Source organism: Pristiophorus japonicus, chromosome Y (assembly GCF_044704955.1).
Source record: "Pristiophorus japonicus isolate sPriJap1 chromosome Y, sPriJap1.hap1, whole genome shotgun sequence".
Classification (NCBI taxonomy): Eukaryota; Metazoa; Chordata; class Chondrichthyes; family Pristiophoridae; genus Pristiophorus; species Pristiophorus japonicus.
The window spans coordinates 9,688,335-9,703,604 of record NC_092011.1 but is presented as its reverse complement, the minus strand read 5'-3'; positions in this window follow the sequence as shown (position 1 = coordinate 9,703,604).

Genomic DNA, 15,270 nt, shown 5'->3' with positions numbered 1-15,270 from the left:
TCCCTGTTTATTCAGGGTAAAGGTTATTTTACAGGATCCTTGTGTATTCAGGGTAAGGGTCACTGTACAGGGACCCTGTGTATTCAGGGTAAGGGTTACTGTACAGGGTTTCTGATTATTCAGGGTAAGGGTTATTGTACAGGATCCCTGTGTATTCAGGTAAGGGTCACTGTGCAGGGAACCTGTGTATTCAAGGTGAGGGTTACTGTACAGGGTCCCTGTGTATTCGGGGTAAGGGTTACTGTACAGGGTCCCTGTGTATTCAGGGTAAGGATTACTGTACAGGGTCCCTGTGTATTCAGGGTAAGGTTTACTGTACAGGCTACCTGTGTATTCAGGGTAAGGGTTATTGTACAGGATCCCTGTGTATTCAGGGTTCGGGTCACTGTACAGGGTCCCTCTGTATTCATGGTAAGGTTTATTGTACAGGATCCCTGTTTATTCAGGGTAAGGGTCACTGTACAGGGTCCCTGTGTATTTAGGGTAAGGGTTACTGTATAGGGTCCCTGTTTATTCAGGGTAAGGGCTATTGTACAGGATACCTGTGTATTCAGGGTAAGGATTACTGTACAGGGTCCCTGTGTATTCAGGGTAAGGGTTACTGTACAGGGTACCTGTGTATTCAGGGTAAGGGTTATTGTACAGGATCCCTGTGTATTCAGGGTAAGGGTCACTGTGGTCCCTGTGTATTCAGGGTAAAGGTTACTGTACAGGGTCCCTGTGTATTCAGGATAAGTGTCACTGTACAGGGACCCTGTGTATTCAGGGTAAGGGTCACTGTACAGGTCCCTGTGTATTCAGGGTAAGGGTTGCTGTACAGGATCCCTGTGTATTCAGGGTAAGGGTTACTGTACAGGTTCCCTGTGTAATCAGGGTAATGGTTATTGTACAGGATCCCTGTGTATTCAGGGTAAGGGTCAGTGTACAGGGTCCCTGTGTATTCAGGGTAAGGGTTAGTGTACAGGGTCCCTGTGTATTCAGGGTAAGTCTCACTGTACAGGGTCCCTGTGTATTCAGGGTAGTTGTCAATGTACAGGTCCCTGTGTATGCAGGGTGAGGGTTACTGTACAGGGTCCCTGTTTATTCAGAGTAAGAGTCACTGTACAGTGTCCCTGTGTATTCATCGTAAGGGTTACTGTACAGGGTCCCTGTGTATTCAGGGTAAGGTTTACTGTACAGGGTCACTGTGTATTCAGGGTAAGGGTCACTGTACAGGGTCCCTGTGTATTCAGGGTAAGGGTTATTGTACAGGATCCCTGTTTATTCAGGGTAAGGGTCACTGTACAGGTACCCTGTCTATTCAGGGTTAGGGTCACTGTACAGGGTCCCTGTGTATTCAGGGAAAGGGTTACTGTACAGGGTCCCTGTGTATTCAGGGTAAGGGTCACTTTACTGGGTACCTGTGTATTCATGGTTAGGGTCACTGTACAGGGTCCCTGTGTATTCAGGGTAAGGTTTACTGTATAGGGTCCCTGTCTATTCAGAGTAAGGGTCACTGTACAGGGTCCCTGTGTATTCAGTTTAAGGGTTACTGTAAAGTGTCCCTGTTTATTCAGGGTAAGGGTCACTGTACAGGGTCCCTGTGTATTCAGGGTAAGGGTTACTGTAAAGTGTCCGTGTGTATGCAGGGTAAGGGTTAATGTACAGGGTCCCTGTGTATTCAGGGTAAGGATCACTGTACAGGATCCCTGTGTATTCAGGGTAAGGGTCATTGTACAGGGTACCTGTGTATTCAGGGTTAGGGTCACTGTACAGGGTTCCTGTGTATTCAGGGAAAGGGTTACTGTACAGGGTCCCTGTGTATTCAGGGTAAGGATCACTTTACTGGGAACCTGTGTATTCATGGTTAGGGTCACTGTACAGGGTCCCTGTGTATTCAGGGTAAGGTTTACTGTATAGGGTCCCTGTCTATTCAGAGTAAGGGTCACTGTACAGGGTCCCTGTGTATTCAGTTTAAGGGTTACTGTAAAGTGTCCCTGTTTATTCAGGGTAAGGGTCACTGTACAGGGTCCCTGTGTATTCAGGGTAAGGTTTACTGTACAGGGTCCCTGTGTATTCAGGGTAAGGGTTACTGTACAGGGTCCCTGTATATTCAGGGTATGGGTCACTGTACAGTGTCCCTGTGTATACATGGTAAGGGTTACTGTACAGGGTCCCTGTGTATTCAGGGTAAAGGTTATTTTACAGGATCCCTGTGTATTCAGGGTAAGGGTCACTGTACAGGGTCCCTGTGTATTCAGGGAAAGGGTTACTGTACAGGGTCCCTGTTTATTCAGGGTAAGGGCTATTGTACAAGATCCCTATGTATTCAGGGTAAGGGTCACTGTACAGGGTCTCTGTGTATTCAGGGTAAGGGTTATTGTACAGGATCCCTGTGTATTCAGGGTAAGGGTCACTGTACAGGGTCCCTGTGTATTCAGGGTAAGGGTTACTGTACAGGGTCCCTGTTTATTCAGGGTAAGGGTTACTGTACAGGGTCCCTGTGTATTCAGGGTAAGGGTTACTGTACAGGGTCCCTGTGTATTCAGGGTAAGGGTTACTGTACAGGGTCCCTGTGTATTCAGGGTAAGGGTTATTGTACAGGATCCCTGTGTATTCAGGGTTAGGGTCACTGTACTGGGTCCCTGTGTATTCACGGTAAGGTTTATTGTACAGGATCCCTGTGTATTCAGGGTAAGGGTCACTGTACAGGGTCCCTGTGTAATAAGGGTAAGGGTTATTGTACAGGGTCCCTGTGTATTCAGGGTAAGGGCTATTGTAAAGGATCCCTGTGTATTCAGGGTAAGGGTTACGGTACAGGGACCCTGTGTATTCAGGGTAAGGGTCACTGTAAAGGATACCTGTGTATTCAGCGTAAGGGTTACTGTACATGATCCCTGTGTATTCAGGATAAGTGTCACTGTACAGGGTCCCTGTGTATTCACGGTAAGGGTCACTGTACAGGTCCCTGTGTATTCAGGGTAAGGGTTACTGTACAGGGTCCCTGTGTATTCAGGGTAAGTTTCACTGTACAGGGTCCCTGTGTATTCAGGGTAAGGGTCACTGTACAGGTCCCTGTGTAGTCACGGTAAGGGCTGCTGTACAAGGTCCCTGTGTATTCAGGGTAAGGGTCGCTTACAGGGTCCCTGTGTATTCCGGTTAAGTTTCACTGTACAGTCTCGCTGTGTATTCAGGGTAATGATCAATGTAGAGGTCCCTGTGTATTCAGGGTAAGGGTCACTGTACAGGGTCCCTGTGTATTCAGGGTAAGGGTCACTGTACAGGGTCTCTGTGTATTCAGGGTAAGGGTTACTGTACAGGGTCCCTGTGTACTCAGGGTAAGGGTTATTGTACAGGATCCCTGTGTATTCAGGGTAAGGGTTACTGTAAAGTGTCCCTGTGTATTCAGGGTAAGTGTCAGTGTACAGGATCCCTGTGTATTCAGGGTAAGTGTTACTGTACAGGGTCTCTGTGTATTCAGGGTAAGGGTTATTGTACCGGATCCATGTGTATTGAGGGTAAGGGTCACTGTACAGGGTCCCTCTGTATTCAGGGTAAGGGTTACTGTACAGGGTCCCTGTGTATACAGGGTAAGGATTATTGTACAGGATCCCTGTGTATTCAGGGTAAGGGTTACTGTACAGGGTCCCTGTGTATTCAGGGTAAGGGTCAGTGTAGAGGGTCCCTTTGCATTCAGGGTAAGGGTCACTGTACAGGGTCCCAGTGTATTCAGGGTTACGGTTACTGTACAGGGTCCCTGTGAATTCAGGGTAAGGGTTACTGTACAGGGTCCCTGTGTATTCAGGGTAAGGGTTACTGCACAGGGTCCATGTGTATTCAGGGTAAGGCTTATTGTACAGGATCCCTATTTATTCAGGGTAAGGGTCACTGTAAAGAGTCCCTGTCTATTCAGGCTAAGGGTTACTGTACAGGGTCCCTGTGTATTCAGTGTAAGGGTTAATGTAAAGTGTCCGTGTGTATTCAGGTTAAGGGTTAATGTACAGGGTCCCTGTGTATTCAGGGTAAGTATCACTGTACAGGGTCCCTGTGTATTCAGGGGAAGGGTCACTGTACAGGGTACCTGGGTATTCAGGGTTAGGGTCACTGTACAGGGTCCCTGTGTATTCAGGGAAAGGGTTACTGTACAGGGTCCCTGTGTATTCAGGGTAAGGGTCACTTTACTGGGTACCTGTGTATTCATGGTTAGGGTCACTGTACAGGGTCCCTGTGTATTCAGGGTAAGGGTTACTGTACAGGGTCCCTGTCTATTCAGGGTAAGGGTCACTGTACTGGGTCCCTGTGTATTCAGTGTAAGGGTTACTGTAAAGTGTCCCTGTGTATTCAGGGTAAGGATCACTGTACAGGGTCCCGGTGTATTCAGGGTAAGGGTCACTGTACAGGGTCCCTGTGTATTCAGGGTAAGGGTTACTGTACAGGGTCCCTGTGTATTCAGGGTAAGGGTTATTGTACAGGATCCCTGTGTATTCAGGGTAAGGGTTACTGTAAAGGGTCCCTGTGTATTCAGGGTAAGGGTCAGTGTACAGGGTCCCTGTGTATTCAGGGTAAGGGTCACTTTACTGGGTACCTGTGTATTAATGGTTAGGGTCACTGTACAGGGTCCCTGTGTATTTAGGGTAAGGGTTACTGTACAGGGTCCCTGTCTATTCAGGGTCAGGGTCACTGTACAGGGTCCCTGTGTATTCAGTGTAAGGGTTACTGTAAAGTGTCCCTGTGTATTCAGGGTAAGGATCACTGTACAGGGTCCCTGTGTATTCAGGGTAAGGGTCACTGTACAGGGTCCCTGTGTATTCAGGGTAAGGGTTACTGTACAGGGTCCCTGTGTATTCAGGGTAAGGGTTATTGTACAGGATCCCTGTGTATTCAGGGTAAGGGTTACTGTAAAGGGTCCCTGTGTATTCAGGGTAAGGGTCAGTGTACAGGGTCCCTGTGTATTCAGGGTAAGGATTACTGTACAGGGTCCCTGTGTATTCAGGGTAAGGATTATTGTACAGGATCCCTGTGTATTCAAGGTAACGGTCACTGTACAGGGTCCCTGTATATTCAGGGTAAGGGTTAATGTACAGCGTCCCTGTATATTCAGGGTAAGGATTATTGTACAGGATCCCTCTGTATTCAGGGTAAGGGTTACTGTACAGGGTCCCTGTGTATTCAGGGTAAGGTTCAGTGTAGAAGGTCCCTGTGTATTCAGGGTAAGGGTTACTGTACATGCTCCCTATGTATTCAGGGTAAGAGATACTGTACAGTTTCCCTGTTTATTCAGGGTAAGGGTTACTGTACATGGTCCCTGTGTATTCAGGGTAAGGGTTACTGTACAGGGACCCTATGTTTTCAGGGTAAGGGTCAATGTACAGGATCCCTGTGTATTCAGGGTAAGGGTTACTGTACAGGGACCCTGTGTTTTCAGGGTAAGGGTCATTGTACAGGATCCCTGTGTATTCAGCGTAATGGTTACTGTACAGGGTCCCTGTGTATTCAGGGTAAGTCTCACTGTACAGGGTCCCTGTGTATTCAGGGTAAGGGTCACTGTACAGGTCACTGTGTATGCAGGGTGAGGGTTACTGTATGGGTCCCTGTATATTGAGGGTAAGAGTCACTGTACAGTGTCCCTGTGTATTCATGGTAAGGGTTACTGTACAGGGTCCCTGTTTATTCAGGGTAAGGGTCACTGTACAGGGTCCCTGTGTATTCAGGGTAAGGGTTACTGTACAGGGTCCCTGTTTATTCAGGGTAAGGTTTACTGTAAGGGTCCCTGTGTATTCAGGGTAAGGGTTACTGTACAGGGTCCCTGTGTATTCAGGGTAAGGGTCACTGTACCGGGTACCTCTGTATTCAGGGTAAGGGTTACTGTACAGGGACCCTGTGTTTTCAGGGTAAGGGTCATTGTACAGGATCCCTGTGTATTCAGCGTAATGGTTACTGTACAGGGTCCCTGTGTATTCAGGGTAAGTCTCACTGTACAGTGTCCCTGTGTATTCATGGTAAGGGTTACTGTACAGGGTCCCTGTGTATTCAGGGTAAGGATCACTGTACAGGGTCCCTGTGTATTCAGGGTAAGGGTCACTGTACAGGGTACCTGTGTATTCAGGGTTAGCGTCACTGTACAGGGTCCCTGTTTATTCAGGGAAAGGGTTACTGTACAGGGTCCCTGTGTATTCAGGGTAAGGGTCACTTTACTGGGTAACTGTGTATTCATGGTTAGGGTCACTGTACAGGGTCCCTGTGTATTCATGGTAAGGGTTACTGTACTGGCTCCCTGTCTATTCAGGGTAAGGGTCACTGTACAGGGTCCCTGTGTATTCAGTGTAAGGGTTACTGTAAAGTGTCCCTGTGTATTCAGGGTAAGGGTCACTGTACAGGGTCCCTGTGTATTCAGGGTAAGGGTCACTGTACAGGGTCCCTGTGTATTCAGGGTAAGGGTTACTGTACAGGGTCCCTGTGTATTCAGGGTAAGGTTTATTGTACAGGATCCCTGTGTATTCAGGGTAAGGGTTACTGTAAAGGGTCCCTGTGTATTCAGGGTAAGGGTCAGTGTACAGGGTCCCTTTGTATTCAGGGTAATGGTTACTGTACAGGGTCCCTGTGCATTCAGGGTAAGGGTTATTGTACAGGATCCCTGTGTATTCAGGGTAACGGTCACTGTACAGGGTCCCTGTGTATTCAGGGTAAGGGTTACTGTACAGAGTCCCTGTGTATTCAAGGTAAGGGTTATTGTACAGGATCCCTCTCTATTCAGGGCAAGGGTTACTGTACAGGGTCCCTGTGTATTCAGGGTAAGGGTCAGTGTTGAGCGGCCCTGTGTATTCAGGGTAAGGGTTACTGTACAGGCTCCCTATGTATTTTGGGGGTAAGAGTTACTGTACACTTTCCCTGTGTATTCAGGGTAAGGTTTACTGTACAGGGTCCCTGTTTATTCAGTGTAAGGGTCACTGTACCGGGTACCTCTGTATTCAGGGTAAGTGTTACTGTACAGGATCCCTGTCTATTCAGGGTAAGGGTCACTGTACAGGGTCCCTGTGTATTCAGTGTAAGGGTTACTGTAAAGTGTCCCTGTTTATTCAGGGTAAAGGTTATTTTACAGGATCCTTGTGTATTCAGGGTAAGGGTCACTGTACAGGGACCCTGTGTATTCAGGGTAAGGGTTACTGTACAGGGTCCCTGTGTATTCAGGGTAAGGGCTATTGTACATCATCCCTGTGTATTCAGGGTAAGGTCACTGTACAGGGTTTCTGATTATTCAGGGTAAGGGTTATTGTACAGGATCCCTGTGTATTCAGGTAAGGGTCACTGTGCAGGGAACCTGTGTATTCAGGGTGAGGGTTACTGTACAGGGTCCCTGTGTATTCGGGGTAAGGGTTACTGTACAGGGTCCCTGTGTATTCAGGGTAAGGATTACTGTACAGGGTCCCTGTGTATTCAGGGTAAGGTTTACTGTACAGGCTACCTGTGTATTCAGGGTAAGGGTTATTGTACAGGATCCCTGTGTATTCAGGGTTCGGGTCACTGTACAGGGTTCCTTCTGTATTCATGGTAAGGTTTATTGTACAGGATCCCTGTGTATTCAGGGTAAGGGTCACTGTACAGGGTCCCTGTGTATTTAGGGTAAGGGTTACTGTATAGGGTCCCTGTGTATTCAGGGTAAGGGCTATTGTACAGGATACCTGTGTATTCAGGGTAAGGATTACTGTACAGGGTCCCTGTGTATTCAGGGTAAGGATTACTGTACAGGGTACCTGTGTATTCAGGGTAAGGGTTATTGTACAGGATCCCTGTGTATTCAGGGTAAGGGTCACTGTGGTCCCTGTGTATTCAGGGTAAAGGTTACTGTACAGGGTCCCTGTGTATTCAGGATAAGTGTCACTGTACAGGGTCCCTGTGTATTCAGGGTAAGGGTCACTGTACAGGTCCCTGTGTATTCAGGGTAAGGGTTCCTGTACAGGATCCCTGTGTATTCAGGGTAAGGGTTACTGTATAGGTTCCCTGTGTAATCAGGGTAAGGGTTATTGTACAGGATCCCTGTGTATTCAGGGTAAGGGTCAGTGTACAGGGTCCCTGTGTATTCAGGGTAAGGGTTAGTGTACAGGGTCCCTGTGTATTCAGGGTAAGTCTCACTGTACAGGGTCCCTGTGTATTCAGGGTAGTTGTCAATGTACAGGTCCCTGTGTATGCAGGGTGAGGGTTACTGTACAGGGTCCCTGTTTATTCAGAGTAAGAGTCACTGTACAGTGTCCCTGTGTATTCATCGTAAGGGTTACTGTACAGGGTCCCTGTGTATTCAGGGTAAGGTTTACTGTACAGGGTCACTGTGTATTCAGGGTAAGGGTCACTGTACAGGGTCCCTGTGTATTCAGGGTAAGGGTTATTGTACAGGATCCCTGTTTATTCAGGGTAAGGGTCACTGTACAGGTACCCTGTCTATTCAGGGTTAGGGTCACTGTACAGGGTCCCTGTGTATTCAGGGAAAGGGTTACTGTACAGGGTCCCTGTGTATTCAGGGTAAGGGTCACTTTACTGGGTACCTGTGTATTCATGGTTAGGGTCACTGTACAGGGTCCCTGTGTATTCAGGGTAAGGTTTACTGTATAGGGTCCCTGTCTATTCAGAGTAAGGGTCACTGTACAGGGTCCCTGTGTATTCAGTTTAAGGGTTACTGTAAAGTGTCCCTGTTTATTCAGGGTAAGGGTCACTGTACAGGGTCCCTGTGTATTCAGGGTAAGGGTTACTGTAAAGTGTCCGTGTGTATGCAGGGTAAGGGTTAATGTACAGGGTCCCTGTGTATTCAGGGTAAGGATCACTGTACAGGATCCCTGTGTATTCAGGGTAAGGGTCATTGTACAGGGTACCTGTGTATTCAGGGTTAGGGTCACTGTACAGGGTTCCTGTGTATTCAGGGAAAGGGTTACTGTACAGGGTCCCTGTGTATTCAGGGTAAGGATCACTTTACTGGGTACCTGTGTATTCATGGTTAGGGTCACTGTACAGGGTCCCTGTGTATTCAGGGTAAGGTTTACTGTATAGGGTCCCTGTCTATTCAGAGTAAGGGTCACTGTACAGGGTCCCTGTGTATTCAGTTTAAGGGTTACTGTAAAGTGTCCCTGTTTATTCAGGGTAAGGGTCACTGTACAGGGTCCCTGTGTATTCAGGGTAAGGTTTACTGTACAGGGTCCCTGTGTATTCAGGGTAAGGGTTACTGTACAGGGTCCCTGTATATTCAGGGTATGGGTCACTGTACAGTGTCCCTGTGTATACATGGTAAGGGTTACTGTACAGGGTCCCTGTGTATTCAGGGTAAAGGTTATTTTACAGGATCCCTGTGTATTCAGGGTAAGGGTCACTGTACAGGGTCCCTGTGTATTCAGGGAAAGGGTTACTGTACAGGGTCCCTGTTTATTCAGGGTAAGGGCTATTGTACACGATCCCTATGTATTCAGGGTAAGGGTCACTGTACAGGGTCTCTGTGTATTCAGGGTAAGGGTTATTGTACAGGATCCCTGTGTATTCAGGGTAAGGGTCACTGTACAGGGTCCCTGTGTATTCAGGGTAAGGGTTACTGTACAGGGTCCCTGTTTATTCAGGGTAAGGGTTACTGTACAGGGTCCCTGTGTATTCAGGGTAAGGGTTACTGTACAGGGTCCCTGTGTATTCAGGGTAAGGGTTACTGTACAGGGTCCCTGTGTATTCAGGGTAAGGGTTATTGTACAGGATCCCTGTGTATTCAGGGTTAGGGTCACTGTACTGGGTCCCTGTGTATTCACGGTAAGGTTTATTGTACAGGATCCCTGTGTATTCAGGGTAAGGGTCACTGTACAGGGTCCCTGTGTAATAAGGGTAAGGGTTATTGTACAGGGTCCCTGTGTATTCAGGGTAAGGGCTATTGTAAAGGATCCCTGTGTATTCAGGGTAAGGGTTACGGTACAGGGACCCTGTGTATTCAGGGTAAGGGTCACTGTAAAGGATACCTGTGTATTCAGCGTAAGGGTTACTGTACATGATCCCTGTGTATTCAGGATAAGTGTCACTGTACAGGGTCCCTGTGTATTCACGGTAAGGGTCACTGTACAGGTCCCTGTGTATTCAGGGTAAGGGTTACTGTACAGGGTCCCTGTGTATTCAGGGTAAGTGTCACTGTACAGGGTCCCTGTGTATTCAGGGTAAGGGTCACTGTACAGGTCCCTGTGTAGTCAGGGTAAGGGCTGCTGTACAAGGTCCCTGTGTATTCAGGGTAAGGGTCGCTTACAGGGTCCCTGTGTATTCCGGTTAAGTTTCACTGTACAGTCTCGCTGTGTATTCAGGGTAATGATCAATGTAGAGGTCCCTGTGTATTCAGGGTAAGGGTCACTGTACAGGGTCCCTGTGTATTCAGGGTAAGGGTCACTGTACAGGGTCTCTGTGTATTCAGGGTAAGGGTTACTGTACAGGGTCCCTGTGTACTCAGGGTAAGGGTTATTGTACAGGATCCCTGTGTATTCAGGGTAAGGGTTACTGTAAAGTGTCCCTGTGTATTCAGGGTAAGTGTCAGTGTACAGGATCCCTGTGTATTCAGGGTAAGTGTTACTGTACAGGGTCTCTGTGTATTCAGGGTAAGGGTTATTGTACCGGATCCATGTGTATTGAGGGTAAGGGTCACTGTACAGGGTCCCTCTGTATTCAGGGTAAGGGTTACTGTACAGGGTCCCTGTGTATACAGGGTAAGGATTATTGTACAGGATCCCTGTGTATTCAGGGTAAGGGTTACTGTACAGGGTCCCTGTGTATTCAGGGTAAGGGTCAGTGTAGAGGGTCCCTTTGCATTCAGGGTAAGGGTCACTGTACAGGGTCCCAGTGTATTCAGGGTTACGGTTACTGTACAGGGTCCCTGTGAATTCAGGGTAAGGGTTACTGTACAGGGTCCCTGTGTATTCAGGGTAAGGGTTACTGCACAGGGTCCATGTGTATTCAGGGTAAGGCTTATTGTACAGGATCCCTATTTATTCAGGGTAAGGGTCACTGTAAAGAGTCCCTGTCTATTCAGGCTAAGGGTTACTGTACAGGGTCCCTGTGTATTCAGTGTAAGGGTTACTGTAAAGTGTCCGTGTGTATTCAGGTTAAGGGTTAATGTACAGGGTCCCTGTGTATTCAGGGTAAGTATCACTGTACAGGGTCCCTGTGTATTCAGGGGAAGGGTCACTGTACAGGGTACCTGGGTATTCAGGGTTAGGGTCACTGTACAGGGTCCCTGTGTATTCAGGGAAAGGGTTACTGTACAGGGTCCCTGTGTATTCAGGGTAAGGGTCACTTTACTGGGTACCTGTGTATTCATGGTTAGGGTCACTGTACAGGGTCCCTGTGTATTCAGGGTAAGGGTTACTGTACAGGGTCCCTGTCTATTCAGGGTAAGGGTCACTGTACTGGGTCCCTGTGTATTCAGTGTAAGGGTTACTGTAAAGTGTCCCTGTGTATTCAGGGTAAGGATCACTGTACAGGGTCCCGGTGTATTCAGGGTAAGGGTCACTGTACAGGGTCCCTGTGTATTCAGGGTAAGGGTTACTGTACAGGGTCCCTGTGTATTCAGGGTAAGGGTTATTGTACAGGATCCCTGTGTATTCAGGGTAAGGGTTACTGTAAAGGGTCCCTGTGTATTCAGGGTAAGGGTCAGTGTACAGGGTCCCTGTGTATTCAGGGTAAGGGTCACTTTACTGGGTACCTGTGTATTAATGGTTAGGGTCACTGTACAGGGTCCCTGTGTATTTAGGGTAAGGGTTACTGTACAGGGTCCCTGTCTATTCAGGGTCATGGTCACTGTACAGGGTCCCTGTGTATTCAGTGTAAGGGTTACTGTAAAGTGTCCCTGTGTATTCAGGGTAAGGATCACTGTACAGGGTCCCTGTGTATTCAGGGTAAGGGTCACTGTACAGGGTCCCTGTGTATTCAGGGTAAGGGTTACTGTACAGGGTCCCTGTGTATTCAGGGTAAGGGTTATTGTACAGGATCCCTGTGTATTCAGGGTAAGGGTTACTGTAAAGGGTCCCTGTGTATTCAGGGTAAGGGTCAGTGTACAGGGTCCCTGTGTATTCAGGGTAAGGATTACTGTACAGGGTCCCTGTGTATTCAGGGTAAGGATTATTGTACAGGATCCCTGTGTATTCAAGGTAACGGTCACTGTACAGGGTCCCTGTATATTCAGGGTAAGGGTTAATGTACAGAGTCCCTGTATATTCAGGGTAAGGATTATTGTACAGGATCCCTCTGTATTCAGGGTAAGGGTTACTGTACAGGGTCCCTGTGTATTCAGGGTAAGGTTCAGTGTAGAAGGTCCCTGTGTATTCAGGGTAAGGGTTACTGTACATGCTCCCTATGTATTCAGGGTAAGAGTTACTGTACAGTTTCCCTGTGTATTCAGGGTAAGGGTTACTGTACATGGTCCCTGTGTATTCAGGGTAAGGGTTACTGTACAGGGACCCTATGTTTTCAGGGTAAGGGTCAATGTACAGGATCCCTGTGTATTCAGCATAAGGGTTACTGTACAGGGTCCCTGTGTATTCAGTGTAAGTCTCACTGTACAGGGTCCCTGTGTATTCAGGGTAAGGGTCACTGTACAGGTCCCTGTGTATGCAGGGTGAGGGTTACTGTATGGGTCGCTGTATATTCAGGGTAAGAGTCACTGTACAGTGTCCCTGTGTATTCATGGTAAGGGTTACTGTACAGGGTCCCTGTGTATTCAGGGTAAGGGTTACTGTACAGGGTCACTGTGTATTCAGGGTAAGGATCACTGTACAGGTTCCCTGTGTATTCAGGGTAAGGGTTATTGTACAGGATCCCTGTTTATTCAGGGTAAGGGTCACTGTACAGTGTCCCTATCTATTCAGGGTAAGGGTTACTGTACACGGTCCCTGTGTATTCAGGGTAAGGGTTACTGTAAAGTGTCCGTGTGTATTCAGGGTAAGGGTTAATGTACAGGGTCCCTGTGTATTCAGGGTAAGGATCACTGTACAGGGTCCCTGTGTATTCAGGGTAAGGGTCACTGTACAGGGTATCTGTGTATTCAGGGTTAGGGTCACTGCACAGGGTCCCTGTTTATTCAGGGAAAGGGTTACTGTACAGGGTCCCTGTGTATTCAGGGTAAGGGTCACTTTACTGGGTACCTGTGTTTTCATGGTTAGGGTCACTGTACAGGGTCCCTGTGTATTCAGGGTAAGGGTTACTGTACAGGGTCCCTGTCTATTCAGGGTAAGGGTCACTGTACAGGGTCCCTGTGTATTCAGTGTAAGGGTTACTGTAAAGTGTCCCTGTTTATTCAGTGTAAGGGTCACTGTACAGGGTCCCTGTGTATTCAGGGTAAGGGTTATTGTACAGGATTCCTGTGTATTCAGGGTAAGGGTCACTGTATAGGGTCCCTGTGTATTCAGGGTAAGGGTTACTGTACAGGGTCCCCGTGTATTCAGGATCAGGGTTACTGTACAGGGTCCCTGTGTATTCAGGGTAAAGATTACTGTACAGGGTCCCTGTTTATTCAGGGTAAGGGCTATTGTACAGGATACCTGTGTATTCAGGGTAAGGATTATTGTACAGGATCCCTCTGTCTTCAGGGTAAGGGTTACTGTACAGGCTCCCTATGTATTCAGGGTAAGAGTTAATGTACAGTTTCCCTGTGTATTCAGGATAGGGTTACTGTACAGGGTCCCTGTGTATTCAGGGTAAGGGTCACTGTACCGGGTACCTCTGTATTCAGGGTAATGTTACTGTACAGGGTCCCTGTGTATTCAGGGTAAGGGTCACTGTACAGGTCCCTGTGTTTGCAGGGTGAGGGTTACTGTACAGGGTCCCTGTGTATTCAGAGCAAGAGTCACTGTACAGTGTCCCTGTGTATTCATGTTAACGGTTACTGTTCAGGGTCCCTTTGTATTCAGGGTAAGGGTTACTGTACAGGGTCACTGTGTATTCAGGGTAAGGATCACTGTACAGGGTCCCTGTGTATTCAGGGTAAGGGTTATTGTACAGGATCCCTGTTTATTCAGGGTAAGGGTCACTGTACAGTCGTCCTGTCTATTCAGGGTAAGGGTTACTCTACAGGATCCCTGTGTTTTTAGGGTAAGGGTTACTATAAAGTGTCCGTGTGTATTCAGGGTAAGGGTTAATGTACAGGGTCCCTGTGTATTCAGGGTAAGGATCACTGTACAGGATCCCTGTGTATTCAGGGTAAGGGTCATTGTACAGGGTACCTGTGTATTCAGGGTTAGGGTCACAGTACAGGGTCCCTGTGTATTCAGGGAAAGGGTTACTGTACAGGGTCCCTGTGTATTCAGGGTAAGGGTCACTTTACTGGGTACCTGTGTATTCATGGTTAGGGTCACTGTACAGGGTCCCTGTGTATTCAGGGTAAGGGTTACTGTACAGGGTCCCTGTCTATTCAGGGTAAGGGTCACTGTACAGGGTCCCTGTGTATTCAATGTAAGCGTTACTGTAAAGTGTCCCTGTTTATTCAGGGTAAGGGTCACTGTACAGGGTCCCTGTGTATTCAGGGTAAGGGTTACTGTACAGTGTCCCTGTGTATTCAGGGTAAGGGTTACTGTAAAGGGTCCCTGTATATTCAGGGTATGGGTCACTGTACAGTGTCCCTGTGTATACATGGTAAGGGTTACTGTACAGGGTCCCTGTGTATTCAGGGTAAAGGTTATTTTACAGGATCCCTGTGTATTCAGGGTAAGGGTCACTGTACAGGGTCCCTGTGTATTCAGGGTAAGGGTTACTGTACAGGGTCCCTGTGTATTCAGGGTAAGGGCTATTGTACACGATCCCTGTGTATTCAGGGTAAGGGTCACTGTACAGGGTCTCTGATTATTCAGGGTAAGTGTTATTGTACAGGATCCCTGTGTATTCAGGGTAAGGGTCACTGTACAGGGTCCCTGTGTATTCAGGGTAATGGTTACTGTACAGGGACCCTGTTTATTCAGGGTAAGGGTTATTGTACAGGATTCCTGTGTATTCAGGGTAAGGGTCACTGTATAGGGTCCCTGTGTATTCAGGGTAAGGGTTACTGTACAGGGTCCCTGTATATTCAGGATAAGGGTCACTGTACAGGGTCCCTGTTTATTCAGGGTAAGGATTACTGTACAGGGTCCCTGTGTATTCGGGGTAAGAGTCACTTTACTGGGTACCTGTGTATTCATGGTTAGGGTCACTGTACAGGGTCCCTGTGTATTCAGGGTAAGGTTTACTGTATAGGGTCCCTGTCTATTCAGAGTAAGGGTCACTGTACAGGGTCCCTGTGTATTCAGTTTAAGGGTTACTGTAAAG